Raw genomic sequence first — 16,527 nt, 5'->3', positions numbered from 1 at the left:
CACAAGTGAGGTATCATTTTTATCGGGAGACTTGGGGGAACGCTGGATGGAAGGAAATTTGTGGCTCCTCTCAGATTCCAGAACTTTCTGTCACCGAAATGTGAGGAAAACTTGTTTTTTTAGCCACTTTTTGAGGTTTGCAAAGGATTCTGGGTAACAGAACCTGGTCACAGCCCCACGAGTCACCCCATCCTGGATTCCCCTACGTCTCTAGTTTTCAAAAATGCACAGGTTTGGTAGGTTTCCCTATGTGCCGGCTGAGCTAGAGGCCAATATCTACAGGTAGGCACTTTGGAAAAAACAGCTCTGTATTTTGTCAAAAAATGGGATGTGTCCACGTTGTGTTTTGGGGCATTTCCTGTCGCTGGCGCTAGGCCTACCCACACAAGTGAGGTATCATTTTTATCGGGAGACTTGGGGAAACGCTGGGTGGAAGGAAATTTGTGGCTCCTCTCAGATTCTAGAACTTTCTGTCACCGAAATGTGTGGAAAACTTGTTTTTTTAGCCACTTTTTGAGGTTTGCAAAGGATTCTGGGTAACAGAACCTGGTCAGAGCCCCACGAGTCACCCCATCTTGGATTCCCCTAAGTCTCTAGTTTTCAAAAATGTACACGTTTGGTAGGTTTCCCTATGTGTCGGCTGAGCTAGAGGCCAAAATCTACAGGAAGGCACTTTGCAAAAAACAGCTCTGTATTTTGTCAAAAAATGGGATGTGTCCACGTTGTGTTTTGGGGCATTTCCTGTCGCTGGCGCTAGGCCTACCCACACAAGTGAGGTATCATTTTTATCGGGAGACTTGGGGGAACGCTGGGTGGAAGGAAATTTGTGGCTCCTCTCAGATTCCAGAACTTTCTGTCACCGAAATGTGAGGAAAACTTGGTTTTTTAGCCACTTTTTGAGGTTTGCAAAGGATTCTGGGTAACAGAACCTGGTCAGAGCCCCACGAGTCACCCCATCTTGGATTCCCCTAGGTCTCTAGTTTTCAAAAATGCACAGGTTTGGTAGGTTTCCCTATGTGCCGGCTGAGCTAGAGGCCAAAATCTACAGGTAGGCACTTTGCAAAAAACAGCTCTGTATTTTGTCAAAAAATGGGATGTGTCCACGTTGTGTTTTGGGGCATTTCCTGTCGCGGGCGCTAGGCCTACCCACACAAGTGAGGTATCATTTTTATCCGGAGACTTGGAGGAACGCTAGGTAGAAGGAAATTTGTGGCTCCTCTCAGATTCCAGAACTTTCTGTCACCGAAATGTGAGGAAAACTTGTTTTTTTAGCCACTTTTTGAGGTTTGCAAAGGATTCTGGGTAACAGAACCTGGTCAGAGCCCCACGAGTCACCCCATCTTGGATTCCCCTAGGTCTCTAGTTTTAAAAAATGCACAGGTTTGGTAGGTTTCCCTATGTGCCGGCTGAGCTAGAGGCCAAAATCTACAGGTAGGCACTTTGCAAAAAACAGCTCTGTATTTTGTCAAAAAATGGGATGTGTCCACGTTGTGTTTTGGGGCATTTCCTGTCGCTGGCGCTAGGCCTACCCACACAAGTGAGGTATAATTTTTATCGGGAGACTTGGGGGAACGCTGGATGGAAGGAAATTTGTGGCTCCTCTCAGATTCCAGAACTTTCTGTCACCGAAATGTGAGGAAAACTTGTTTTTTTAGCCACTTTTTGAGGTTTGCAAAGGATTCTGGGTAACAGAACCTGGTCAGAGCCCCATGAGTCACCCCATCTTGGATTCCCCTAGGTCTCTAGTTTTCAAAAATGCACAGGTTTGGTAGGTTTCCCTATGTGCCGGCTGAGCTAGAGGCCAAAATCTACAGGTAGGCACTTTGCAAAAAACAGCTCTGTATTTTGTCAAAAAATGGGATGTGTCCACGTTGTGTTTTGGGGCATTTCCTGTCGCGGGTGCTAGGCCTACCCACACAAGTGAGGTATCATTTTTATCGGGAGACTTGGAGGAACGCTAGGTAGAAGGAAATTTTTGGCTCCTCTCAGATTCCAGAACTTTCTGTCACCGAAATGTGAGGAAAACTTGTTTTTTTAGCCACTTTTTGAGGTTTGCGAAGGATTCTGGGTAACAGAACCTGGTCAGAGCCCCACGAGTCACCCCATCTTGGATTCCCCTAGGTCTCTAGTTTTCAAAAATGCACAGGTTTGGTAGGTTTCCCTATGTGCCGGCTGAGGTAGAGGCCAAAATCTACAGGTAGGCACTTTGCAAAAAACAGCTCTGTATTTTGTCAAAAAATGGGATGTGTCCACGTTGTGTTTTGGGGCATTTCCTGTCGCGGGCGCTAGGCCTACCCACACAAGTGAGGTATCATTTTTATCGGGAGACTTGGAGGAACGCTAGGTAGAAGGAAATTTGTGGCTCCTCTCAGATTCCAGAACTTTCTGTCACCGAAATGTGAGGAAAACTTGTTTTTTTAGCCACTTTTTGAGGTTTGCAAAGGATTCTGGGTAACAGAACCTGGTCAGAGCCCCACGAGTCACCCCATCTTGGATTCCCCTAGGTCTCTAGTTTTAAAAAATGCACAGGTTTGGTAGGTTTCCCTATGTGCCGGCTGAGCTAGAGGCCAAAATCTACAGGTAGGCACTTTGCAAAAAACAGCTCTGTATTTTGTCAAAAAATGGGATGTGTCCACGTTGTGTTTTGGGGCATTTCCTGTCGCTGGCGCTAGGCCTACCCACACAAGTGAGGTATCATTTTTATCGGGAGACTTGGGGGAACGCTGGATGGAAGGAAATTTGTGGCTCCTCTCAGATTCCAGAACTTTCTGTCACCGAAATGTGAGGAAAACTTGTTTTTTTAGCCACTTTTTGAGGTTTGCAAAGGATTCTGGGTAACAGAACCTGGTCAGAGCCCCATGAGTCACCCCATCTTGGATTCCCCTAGGTCTCTAGTTTTCAAAAATGCACAGGTTTGGTAGGTTTCCCTATGTGCCGGCTGAGCTAGAGGCCAAAATCTACAGGTAGGCACTTTGCAAAAAACAGCTCTGTATTTTGTCAAAAAATGGGATGTGTCCACGTTGTGTTTTGGGGCATTTCCTGTCGCGGGTGCTAGGCCTACCCACACAAGTGAGGTATCATTTTTATCGGGAGACTTGGAGGAACGCTAGGTAGAAGGAAATTTTTGGCTCCTCTCAGATTCCAGAACTTTCTGTCACCGAAATGTGAGGAAAACTTGTTTTTTTAGCCACTTTTTGAGGTTTGCGAAGGATTCTGGGTAACAGAACCTGGTCAGAGCCCCACGAGTCACCCCATCTTGGATTCCCCTAGGTCTCTAGTTTTCAAAAATGCACAGGTTTGGTAGGTTTCCCTATGTGCCGGCTGAGGTAGAGGCCAAAATCTACAGGTAGGCACTTTGCAAAAAACAGCTTTGTATTTTGTCAAAAAATGGGATGTGTCCACGTTGTGTTTTGGGGCATTTCCTGTCGCTGGCGCTAGGCCTACCCACACAAGTGAGGTATCATTTTTATCGGGAGACTTGGGGGAACGCTGGGTGGAAGGAAATTTGTGGCTCCTCTCAGATTCTAGAACTTTCTGTCACCGAAATGTGAGGAAAACTTGTTTTTTTAGCCACTTTTTGAGGTTTGCAAAGGATTCTGGGTAACAGAACCTGGTCAGAACCCCACGAGTCACCCCATCTTGGATTCCCCTAGGTCTCTAGTTTTAAAAAATGCACAGGTTTGGTAGGTTTCCCTATGTGCCGGCTGAGCTAGAGGCCAAAATCTACAGGTAGGCACTTTGCAAAAAACAGCTCTGTATTTTGTCAAAAAATGGGATGTGTCCACGTTGTGTTTTGGGGCATTTCCTGTCGCGGGCGCTAGGCCTACCCACACAAGTGAGGTATCATTTTTATCGGGAGACTTGGAGGAACGCTAGGTAGAAGGAAATTTGTGGCTCCTCTCAGATTCCAGAACTTTCTGTCACCGAAATGTGAGGAAAACTTGTTTTTTTAGCCACTTTTTGAGGTTTGCAAAGGATTCTGGGTAACAGAACCTGGTCAGAGCCCCACGAGTCACCCCATCTTGGATTCCCCTAAGTCTCTAGTTTTCAAAAATGTACACGTTTGGTAGGTTTCCCTATGTGTCGGCTGAGCTAGAGGCCAAAATCTACAGGTAGGCAATTTGCAAAAAACAGCTATGTATTTTGTCAAAAAATGGGATGTGTACACGTTGTGTTTTGGGGCATTTCCTGTCGCTGGCGCTAGGCCTACCCACACAAGTGAGGTATCATTTTTATCGGGAGACTTGGGGGAACGCTGGGTGGAAGGAAATTTGTGGCTCCTCTCAGATTCCAGAACTTTCTGTCACCGAAATGTGAGGAAAACTTGGTTTTTTAGCCACTTTTTGAGGTTTGCAAAGGATTCTGGGTAACAGAACCTGGTCAGAGCCCCACGAGTCACCCCATCTTGGATTCCCCTAGGTCTCTAGTTTTCAAAAATGCACAGGTTTGGTAGGTTTCCCTATGTGCCGGCTGAGCTAGAGGCCAAAATCTACAGGTAGGCACTTTGCAAAAAACAGCTCTGTATTTTGTCAAAAAATGGGATGTGTCCACGTTGTGTTTTGGGGCATTTCCTGTCGCGGGCGCTAGGCCTACCCACACAAGTGAGGTATCATTTTTATCGGGAGACTTGGAGGAACGCTAGGTAGAAGGAAATTTGTGGCTCCTCTCAGATTCCAGAAATTTCTGTCACCGAAATGTGAGGAAAACTTGTTTTTTTAGCCACTTTTTGAGGTTTGCAAAGGATTCTGGGTAACAGAACCTGGTCAGAGCCCCACGAGTCACCCCATCTTGGATTCCCCTAGGTCTCTAGTTTTAAAAAATGCACAGGTTTGGTAGGTTTCCCTATGTGCCGGCTGAGCTAGAGGCCAAAATCTACAGGTAGGCACTTTGCAAAAAACAGCTCTGTATTTTGTCAAAAAATGGGATGTGTCCACGTTGTGTTTTGGGGCATTTCCTGTCGCTGGCGCTAGGCCTACCCACACAAGTGAGGTATCATTTTTATCGGGAGACTTGGGGGAACGCTGGATGGAAGGAAATTTGTGGCTCCTCTCAGATTCCAGAACTTTCTGTCACCGAAATGTGAGGAAAACTTGGTTTTTTAGCCACTTTTTGAGGTTTGCAAAGGATTCTGGGTAACAGAACCTGGTCAGAGCCCCACGAGTCACCCCATCTTGGATTCCCCTAGGTCTCTAGTTTTCAAAAATGCACAGGTTTGGTAGGTTTCCCTATGTGCCGGCTGAGCTAGAGGCCAAAATCTACAGGTAGGCACTTTGCAAAAAACAGCTCTGTATTTTGTCAAAAAATGGGATGTGTCCACGTTGTGTTTTGGGGCATTTCCTGTCGCGGGTGCTAGGCCTACCCACACAAGTGAGGTATCATTTTTATCGGGAGACTTGGAGGAACGCTAGGTAGAAGGAAATTTGTGGCTCCTCTCAGATTCCAGAACTTTCTGTCACCGAAATGTGAGGAAAACTTGTTTTTTTAGCCACTTTTTGAGGTTTGCAAAGGATTCTGGGTAACAGAACCTGGTCAGAGCCCCACGAGTCACCCCATCTTGGATTCCCCTAGGTCTCTAGTTTTCAAAAATGCACAGGTTTGGTAGGTTTCCCTATGTGCCGGCTGAGGTAGAGGCCAAAATCTACAGGTAGGCACTTTGCAAAAAACAGCTTTGTATTTTGTCAAAAAAATGGGATGTGTCCACGTTGTGTTTTGGGGCATTTCCTGTCGCTGGCGCTAGGCCTACCCACACAAGTGAGGTATCATTTTTATCGGGAGACTTGGAGGAACGCTAGGTAGAAGGAAATTTGTGGCTCCTCTCAGATTCCAGAACTTTCTGTCACCGAAATGTGAGGAAAACTTGTTTTTTTAGCCACTTTTTGAGGTTTGCAAAGGATTCTGGGTAACAGAACCTGGTCAGAGCCCCACGAGTCACCCCATCTTGGATTCCCCTAGGTCTCTAGTTTTAAAAAAGGCACAGGTTTGGTAGGTTTCCCTATGTGCCGGCTGAGCTAGAGGCCAAAATCTACAGGTAGGCACTTTGCAAAAAACAGCTCTGTATTTTGTCAAAAAATGGGATGTGTCCACGTTGTGTTTTGGGCATTTCCTGTCGCTGGCGCTAGGCCTACCCACACAAGTGAGGTATCATTTTTATCAGGAGACTTGGGGGAACGCTGGGTGGAAGGAAATTTGTGGCTCCTCTCAGATTCTAGAACTTTCTGTCACCGAAATGTGAGGAAAACTTGTTTTTTTAGCCACTTTTTGAGGTTTGCAAAGGATTCTGGGTAACAGAACCTGGTCAGAGCCCCACGAGTCACCCCATCATGGATTCCCCTAGGTCTCTAGTTTTCAAAAATGCACAGGTTTGGTAGGTTTCCCTATGTGCCGGCTGAGCTAGAGGTCAAAATCTACAGGTAGGCACTTTGCAAAAAACAGCTCTGTATTTTGTCAAAAAATGGGATGTGTCCACGTTGTGTTTTGGGGCATTTCCTGTCGCGGGTGCTAGGCCTACCCACACAAGTGAGGTATCATTTTTATCGGGAGACTTGGAGGAACGCTAGGTAGAAGGAAATTTGTGGCTCCTCTCAGATTCCAGAACTTTCTGTCACCGAAATGTGAGGAAAACTTGTTTTTTTAGCCACTTTTTGAGGTTTGCGAAGGATTCTGGGTAACAGAACCTGGTCAGAGCCCCACGAGTCACCCCATCTTGGATTCCCCTAGGTCTCTAGTTTTCAAAAATGCACAGGTTTGGTAGGTTTCCCTATGTGCCGGCTGAGGTAGAGGCCAAAATCTACAGGTAGGCACTTTGCAAAAAACAGCTTTGTATTTTGTCAAAAAATGGGATGTGTCTACGTTGTGTTTTGGGGCATTTCCTGTCGCTGGCGCTAGGCCTACCCACACAAGTGAGGTATCATTTTTATCGGGAGACTTGGAGGAACGCTAGGTAGAAGGAAATTTGTGGCTCCTCTCAGATTCCAGAACTTTCTGTCACCGAAATGTGAGGAAAACTTGTTTTTTTAGCCACTTTTTGAGGTTTGCAAAGGATTCTGGGTAACAGAACCTGGTCAGAGCCCCACGAGTCACCCCATCTTGGATTCCCCTAGGTCTCTAGTTTTAAAAAAGGCACAGGTTTGGTAGGTTTCCCTATGTGCCGGCTGAGCTAGAGGCCAAAATCTACAGGTAGGCACTTTGCAAAAAACAGCTCTGTATTTTGTCAAAAAATGGGATGTGTCCACGTTGTGTTTTGGGGCATTTCCTGTCGCTGGCGCTAGGCCTACCCACACAAGTGAGGTATCATTTTTATCGGGAGACTTGGGGGAACGCTGGATGGAAGGAAATTTGTGGCTCCTCTCAGATTCCAGAACTTTCTGTCACCGAAATGTGAGGAAAACTTGTTTTTTTAGCCACTTTTTGAGGTTTGCAAAGGATTCTGGGTAACAGAACCTGGTCAGAGCCCCACGAGTCACCCCATCCTGGATTTCCCTAGGTCTCTAGTTTTCAGAAATGCACAGGTTTGGTAGGTTTCCCTATGTGCCGGCTGAGCTAGAGGCCAAAATCTACAGGTAGGCACTTTGCAAAAAACAGCTCTGTATTTTGTCAAAAAATGGGATGTGTCCACGTTGTGTTTTGGGGCATTTCCTGTCGCGGGCGCTAGGCCTACCCACACAACTGAGGTATCATTTTTATCGGGAGACTTGGAGGAACGCTAGGTAGAAGGAAATTTGTGGCTCCTCTCAGATTCCAGAACTTTCTGTCACCGAAATGTGAGGAAAACTTGTTTTTTTAGCCACTTTTTGAGGTTTGCGAAGGATTCTGGGTAACAGAACCTGGTCAGAGCCCCACGAGTCACCCCATCTTGGATTCCCCTAGGTCTCTAGTTTTCAAAAATGCACAGGTTTGGTAGGTTTCCCTATGTGCCGGCTGAGGTAGAGGCCAAAATCTACAGGTAGGCACTTTGCAAAAAACAGCTCTGTATTTTGTCAAAAAATGGGATGTGTCCACGTTGTGTTTTGGGGCATTTCCTGTTGTGGGCGCTAGGCCTACCCACACAAGTGAGGTATCATTTTTATCCGGAGACTTGGGGGAACGCTGGGTGGAAGGAAATTTGTGGCTCCTCTCAGATTCCAGAACTTTCTGTCACCAAAATGTGAGGAAAACTTGTTTTTTTAGCCACTTTCTGAGGTTTGCAAAGGATTCTGGGTAACAGAACCTGGTCAGAGCCCCACGAGTCACCCCATCTTGGATTCCCCTAGGTCTCTAGTTTTCAAAAATGCACAGGTTTGGTAGGTTTCCCTATGTGCCGGCTGAGCTAGAGGCCAAAATCTACAGGTAGGCACTTTGCAAAAAACAGCTCTGTATTTTGTCAAAAAATGGGATGTGTCCACGTTGTGTTTTGGGGCATTTCCTGTCGCGGGCGCTAGGCCTACCCACACAAGTGAGGTATCATTTTTATCGGGAGACTTGGAGGAACGCTAGGTAGAAGGAAATTTGTGGCTCCTCTCAGATTCCAGAACTTTCTGTCACCGAAATGTGAGGAAAACTTGTTTTTTTAGCCACTTTTTGAGGTTTGCAAAGGATTCTGGGTAACAGAACCTGGTCAGAGCCCCACGAGTCACCCCATCTTGGATTCCCCTAGGTCTCTAGTTTTCAAAAATGCACAGGTTTGGTAGGTTTCCCTATGTGCCGGCTGAGCTAGAAGCCAAAATCTACAGGTAGGCACTTTGCAAAAAACAGCTCTGTATTTTGTCAAAAAAATGGGATGTGTCCACGTTGTGTTTTGGGGCATTTCCTGTCGCAGGCGCTAACCTACCCACACAAGTGAGGTATCATTTTTATCGGAAGACTTGGTGGAACGCTAGGTAGAAGGAAATTTGTGGCTCCTCTCAGATTCCAGAACTTTCTGTCACCGAAATGTGAGGAAAACTTGTTTTTTTAGCCACTTTTTGAGGTTTGCAAAGGATTCTGGGTAACAGAACCTGGTCAGAGCCCCACGAGTCACCCCATCGTGGATTCCCCTAGGTCTCTAGTTTTCAAAAATGCACAGGTTTGGTAGGTTTCCCTATGTGCCGGCTGAGCTAGAGGCCAAAATCTACAGGTAGGCACTTTGCAAAAAACAGCTCTGTATTTTGTCAAAAAATGGATGTGTCCACGTTGTGTTTTGGGGCATTTCCTGTCGCGGGCGCTAGGCCTACCCACACAAGTGAGGTATCATTTTTATCGGGAGACTTGGGGGAACGGGAACGCTGGGTGGAAGGAAATTTGTGGCTCCTCTCAGATTCCAGAACTTTCTGTCACCGAAATGTGAGGAAAACTTGTTTTTTTTAGCCACTTTTTGAGGTTTGCAAAGGATTCTGGGTAACAGAAACTGGTCAGAGCCCCACGAGTCACCCCATCTTGGATTCCCCTAGGTCTCTAGTTTTCAAAAATGCACAGGTTTGGTAGGTTTCCCTATGTGCCGGCTGAGCTAGAAGCCAAAATCTACAGGTCGGCACTTTGCAAAAAACAGCTCTGTATTTTGTCAAAAAATGGGATGTGTCCACGTTGTGTTTTGGGGCATTTCCTGTCGCGGGCGCTAGGCCTACCCACACAAGTGAGGTATCATTTTTATCGGGAGACTTGGAGGAACGCTATGTAGAAGGAAATTTGTGGCTCCTCTCAGATTCCAGAAATTTCTGTCACCGAAAATGTGAGGAAAACTTGTTTTTTTAGCCACTTTTTGAGGTTTGCAAAGGATTCTGGGTAACAGAACCTGGTCAGAGCCCCACGAGTCACCCCATCTTGGATTCCCCTAGGTCTCTAGTTTTCAAAAATGCACAGGTTTGGTAGGTTTCCCTATGTGCCGGCTGAGCTAGAAGCCAAAATCTACAGGTAGGCACTTTGCAAAAAACAGCTCTGTATTTTGTCAAAAAATGGGATGTGTCCACGTTGTGTTTTGGGGCATTTCCTGTCGCAGGCGCTAGGCCTACCCACACAAGTGAGGTATCATTTTTATCGGGAGACTTGGAGGAACGCTAGGTAGAAGGAAATTTGTGGCTCCTCTCAGATTCCAGAACTTTCTGTCACCGAAATGTGAGGAAAACTTGTTTTTTTAGCCACTTTTTGAGGTTTGCAAAGGATTCTGGGTAACAGAACCTGGTCAGAGCCCCACGAGTCACCCCATCGTGGATTCCCCTAGGTCTCTAGTTTTCAAAAATGCACAGGTTTGGTAGGTTTCCCTATGTGCCGGCTGAGCTAGTGGCCAAAATCTACAGGTAGGCACTTTGCAAAAAACAGCTCTGTATTTTGTCAAAAAATGGGATGTGTCCACGTTGTGTTTTGGGGCATTTCCTGTCGCTGGCGCTAGGCCTACCCACACAAGTGAGGTATCATTTTTATCGGGAGACTTGGGGAAACGCTGGATGGAAGGAAATTTGTGGCTCCTCTCAGATTCCAGAACTTTCTGTCACCGAAATGTGAGGAAAACTTGTTTTTTTAGCCACTTTGAGGTTTGCAAAGGATTCTGGGTAACAGAACCTGGTCAGAGCCCCACGAGTCACCCCATCCTGGATTCCCCTAGGTCTCTAGTTTTCAAAAATGCACAGGTTTGGTAGGTTTCCCTATGTGCCGGCTGAGCTAGAGGCCAAAATCTACAGGTAGGCACTTTGCTAAAAACAGCTCTGTATTTTGTCAAAAAATGGGATGTGTCCACGTTGTGTTTTGGGGCATTTCCTGTCGCGGGCGATAGGCCTACCCACACAAGTGAGGTATAATTTTTATCGGGAGACTTGGAGGAACGCTAGGTAGAAGGAAATTTGTGGCTCCTCTCAGATTCCAGAACTTTCTGTCACCGAAATGTGAGGAAAACTTGTTTTTTTAGCCACTTTTTGAGGTTTGCGAAGGATTCTGGGTAACAGAACCTGGTCAGAGCCCCACGAGTCACCCCATCTTGGATTCCCCTAGGTCTCTAGTTTTCAAAAATGCACAGGTTTGGTAGGTTTCCCTATGTGCCGGCTGAGGTAGAGGCCAAAATCTACAGGTAGGCACTTTGCAAAAAACAGCTCTGTATTTTGTCAAAAAATGGGATGTGTCCACGTTGTGTTTTGGGGCATTTCCTGTCGCTGGCGCTAGGCCTACCCACACAAGTGAGGTATCATTTTTATCGGGAGACTTGGGCAAACGCTGGGTGGAAGGAAATTTGTGGCTCCTCTCAGATTCTAGAACTTTCTGTCACCGAAATGTGAGGAAAACTTGTTTTTTTAGCCACTTTTTGAGGTTTGCAAAGGATTCTGGGTAACAGAACCTGGTCAGAGCCCCACGAGTCACCCCATCTTGGATTCCCCTAAGTCTCTAGTTTTCAAAAATGTACACGTTTGGTAGGTTTCCCTATGTGTCGGCTGAGCTAGAGGCCAAAATCTACAGGTAGGCAATTTGCAAAAAACAGCTATGTATTTTGTCAAAAAATGGGATGTGTCCACGTTGTGTTTTGGGGCATTTCCTGTCGCTGGCGCTAGGCCTACCCACACAAGTGAGGTATCATTTTTATCGGGAGACTTGGGGGAACGCTGGGTGGAAGGAAATTTGTGGCTCCTCTCAGATTCCAGAACTTTCTGTCACCGAAATGTGAGGAAAACTTGGTTTTTTAGCCACTTTTTGAGGTTTGCAAAGGATTCTGGGTAACAGAACCTGGTCAGAGCCCCACGAGTCACCCCATCTTGGATTCCCCTAGGTCTCTAGTTTTCAAAAATGCACAGGTTTGGTAGGTTTCCCTATGTGCCGGCTGAGCTAGAGGCCAAAATCTACAGGTAGGCACTTTGCAAAAAACAGCTCTGTATTTTGTCAAAAAATGGGATGTGTCCACGTTGTGTTTTGGGGCATTTCCTGTCGCGGGCGCTAGGCCTACCCACACAAGTGAGGTATCATTTTTATCGGGAGACTTGGAGGAACGCTAGGTAGAAGGAAATTTGTGGCTCCTCTCAGATTCCAGAAATTTCTGTCACCGAAATGTGAGGAAAACTTGTTTTTTTAGCCACTTTTTGAGGTTTGCAAAGGATTCTGGGTAACAGAACCTGGTCAGAGCCCCACGAGTCACCCCATCTTGGATTCCCCTAGGTCTCTAGTTTTAAAAAATGCACAGGTTTGGTAGGTTTCCCTATGTGCCGGCTGAGCTAGAGGCCAAAATCTACAGGTAGGCACTTTGCAAAAAACAGCTCTGTATTTTGTCAAAAAATGGGATGTGTCCACGTTGTGTTTTGGGGCATTTCCTGTCGCTGGCGCTAGGCCTACCCACACAAGTGAGGTATCATTTTTATCGGGAGACTTGGGGGAACGCTGGATGGAAGGAAATTTGTGGCTCCTCTCAGATTCCAGAACTTTCTGTCACCGAAATGTGAGGAAAACTTGGTTTTTTAGCCACTTTTTGAGGTTTGCAAAGGATTCTGGGTAACAGAACCTGGTCAGAGCCCCACGAGTCACCCCATCTTGGATTCCCCTAGGTCTCTAGTTTTCAAAAATGCACAGGTTTGGTAGGTTTCCCTATGTGCCGGCTGAGCTAGAGGCCAAAATCTACAGGTAGGCACTTTGCAAAAAACAGCTCTGTATTTTGTCAAAAAATGGGATGTGTCCACGTTGTGTTTTGGGGCATTTCCTGTCGCGGGTGCTAGGCCTACCCACACAAGTGAGGTATCATTTTTATCGGGAGACTTGGAGGAACGCTAGGTAGAAGGAAATTTGTGGCTCCTCTCAGATTCCAGAACTTTCTGTCACCGAAATGTGAGGAAAACTTGTTTTTTTAGCCACTTTTTGAGGTTTGCAAAGGATTCTGGGTAACAGAACCTGGTCAGAGCCCCACGAGTCACCCCATCTTGGATTCCCCTAGGTCTCTAGTTTTCAAAAATGCACAGGTTTGGTAGGTTTCCCTATGTGCCGGCTGAGGTAGAGGCCAAAATCTACAGGTAGGCACTTTGCAAAAAACAGCTTTGTATTTTGTCAAAAAATGGGATGTGTCCACGTTGTGTTTTGGGGCATTTCCTGTCGCTGGCGCTAGGCCTACCCACACAAGTGAGGTATCATTTTTATCGGGAGACTTGGAGGAACGCTAGGTAGAAGGAAATTTGTGGCTCCTCTCAGATTCCAGAACTTTCTGTCACCGAAATGTGAGGAAAACTTGTTTTTTTAGCCACTTTTTGAGGTTTGCAAAGGATTCTGGGTAACAGAACCTGGTCAGAGCCCCACGAGTCACCCCATCTTGGATTCCCCTAGGTCTCTAGTTTTAAAAAAGGCACAGGTTTGGTAGGTTTCCCTATGTGCCGGCTGAGCTAGAGGCCAAAATCTACAGGTAGGCACTTTGCAAAAAACAGCTCTGTATTTTGTCAAAAAATGGGATGTGTCCACGTTGTGTTTTGGGGCATTTCCTGTCGCTGGCGCTAGGCCTACCCACACAAGTGAGGTATCATTTTTATCGGGAGACTTGGGGGAACGCTGGATGGAAGGAAATTTGTGGCTCCTCTCAGATTCCAGAACTTTCTGTCACCGAAATGTGAGGAAAACTTGTTTTTTTAGCCACTTTTTGAGGTTTGCAAAGGATTCTGGGTAACAGAACCTGGTCAGAGCCCCACGAGTCACCCCATCCTGGATTTCCCTAGGTCTCTAGTTTTCAGAAATGCACAGGTTTGGTAGGTTTCCCTATGTGTCGGCTGAGCTAGAGGCCAAAATCTACAGGTAGGCACTTTGCAAAAAACAGCTCTGTATTTTGTCAAAAAATGGGATGTGTCCACGTTGTGTTTTGGGGCATTTCCTGTCGCTGGCGCTAGGCCTACCCACACAAGTGAGGTATCATTTTTATCGGGAGACTTGGGGGAACGCTGGGTGGAAGGAAATTTGTGGCTCCTCTCAGATTCCAGAACTTTCTGTCACCGAAATGTGAGGAAAACTTGTTTTTTTAGCCACTTTTTGAGGTTTGCAAAGGATTCTGGGTAACAGAACCTGGTCAGAGCCCCACGAGTCACCCCATCTTGGATTCCCCTAGGTCTCTAGTTTTCAAAAATGCACAGGTTTGGTAGGTTTCCCTATGTGCCGGCTGAGGTAGAGGCCAAAATCTACAGGTAGGCACTTTGCAAAAAACAGCTTTGTATTTTGTCAAAAAATGGGATGTGTCCACGTTGTGTTTTGGGGCATTTCCTGTCGCTGGCGCTAGGCCTACCCACACAAGTGAGGTATCATTTTTATCGGGAGACTTGGGGGAACGCTGGGTGGAAGGAAATTTGTGGCTCCTCTCAGATTCTAGAAGTTTCTGTCACCGAAATGTGAGGAAAACTTGTTTTTTTAGCCACTTTTTGAGGTTTGCAAAGGATTCTGGGTAACAGAACCTGGTCAGAGCCCCACGAGTCACCCCATCATGGATTCCCCTAGGTCTCTAGTTTTCAAAAATGCACAGGTTTGGTAGGTTTCCCTATGTGCCGGCTGAGCTAGAGGTCAAAATCTACAGGTAGGCACTTTGCAAAAAACAGCTCTGTATTTTGTCAAAAAATGGGATGTGTCCACGTTGTGTTTTGGGGCATTTCCTGTCGCGGGTGCTAGGCCTACCCACACAAGTGAGGTATCATTTTTATCGGGAGACTTGGAGGAACGCTAGGTAGAAGGAAATTTGTGGCTCCTCTCAGATTCCAGAACTTTCTGTCACCGAAATGTGAGGAAAACTTGTTTTTTTAGCCACTTTTTGAGGTTTGCGAAGGATTCTGGGTAACAGAACCTGGTCAGAGCCCCACGAGTCACCCCATCTTGGATTCCCCTAGGTCTCTAGTTTTCAAAAATGCACAGGTTTGGTAGGTTTCCCTATGTGCCGGCTGAGCTAGAGGCCAAAATCTACAGGTAGGCACTTTGCAAAAAACAGCTTTGTATTTTGTCAAAAAATGGGATGTGTCTACGTTGTGTTTTGGGGCATTTCCTGTCGCTGGCGCTAGGCCTACCCACACAAGTGAGGTATCATTTTTATCGGGAGACTTGGAGGAACACTAGGTAGAAGGAAATTTGTGGCTCCTCTCAGATTCCAGAACTTTCTGTCACCGAAATGTGAGGAAAACTTGTTTTTTTAGCCACTTTTTGAGGTTTGCGAAGGATTCTGGGTAACAGAACCTGGTCAGAGCCCCACGAGTCACCCCATCTTGGATTCCCCTAGGTCTCTAGTTTTCAAAAATGCACAGGTTTGGTAGGTTTCCCTATGTGCCGGCTGAGGTAGAGGCCAAAATCTACAGGTAGGCACTTTGCAAAAAACAGCTCTGTATTTTGTCAAAAAATGGGATGTGTCCACGTTGTGTTTTGGGGCATTTCCTGTCGTGGGCGCTAGGCCTACCCACACAAGTGAGGTATCATTTTTATCCGGAGACTTGGGGGAACGCTGGGTGGAAGGAAATTTGTGGCTCCTCTCAGATTCCAGAACTTTCTGTCACCAAAATGTGAGGAAAACTTGTTTTTTTAGCCACTTTCTGAGGTTTGCAAAGGATTCTGGGTAACAGAACCTGGTCAGAGCCCCACGAGTCACCCCATCTTGGATTCCCCTAGGTCTCTAGTTTTCAAAAATGCACAGGTTTGGTAGGTTTCCCTATGTGCCGGCTGAGCTAGAGGCCAAAATCTACAGGTAGGCACTTTGCAAAAAACAGCTCTGTATTTTGTCAAAAAATGGGATGTGTCCACGTTGTGTTTTGGGGCATTTCCTGTCGCGGGTGCTAGGCCTACCCACACAAGTGAGGTATCATTTTTATCGGGAGACTTGGAGGAACGCTAGGTAGAAGGAAATTTTTGGCTCCTCTCAGATTCCAGAACTTTCTGTCACCGAAATGTGAGGAAAACTTGTTTTTTTAGCCACTTTTTGAGGTTTGCGAAGGATTCTGGGTAACAGAACCTGGTCAGAGCCCCACGAGTCACCCCATCTTGGATTCCCCTAGGTCTCTAGTTTTCAAAAATGCACAGGTTTGGTAGGTTTCCCTATGTGCCGGCTGAGCTAGAGGCCAAAATCTACAGGTAGGCACTTTGCAAAAAACAGCTCTGTATTTTGTCAAAAAATGGGATGTGTCCACGTTGTGTTTTGGGGCATTTCCTGTCGCGGGCGCTAGGCCTACCCACACAAGTGAGGTATCATTTTTATCGGGAGACTTGGAGGAACGCTAGGTAGAAGGAAATTTGTGGCTCCTCTCAGATTCCAGAACTTTCTGTCACCGAAATGTGAGGAAAACTTGTTTTTTTAGCCACTTTTTGAGGTTTGCAAAGGATTCTGGGTAACAGAACCTGGTCAGAGCCCCACGAGTCACCCCATCTTGGATTCCCCTAGGTCTCTAGTTTTCAAAAATGCACAGGTTTGGTAGGTTTCCCTATGTGCCGGCTGAGCTAGAAGCCAAAATCTACAGGTAGGCACTTTGCAAAAAACAGCTCTGTATTTTGTCAAAAAATGGGATGTGTCCACGTTGTGTTTTGGGGCATTTCCTGTCGCAGGCGCTAACCTACCCACACAAGTGAGGTATCATTTTTATCGGAAGACTTGGAGGAACGCTAGGTAGAAGG

This window comes from Pleurodeles waltl, chromosome 5 (genome assembly GCF_031143425.1).
Source record: "Pleurodeles waltl isolate 20211129_DDA chromosome 5, aPleWal1.hap1.20221129, whole genome shotgun sequence".
Lineage (NCBI taxonomy): Eukaryota > Metazoa > Chordata > Amphibia > Caudata > Salamandridae > Pleurodeles > Pleurodeles waltl.
Note: the sequence above shows the minus strand (reverse complement) of the source record.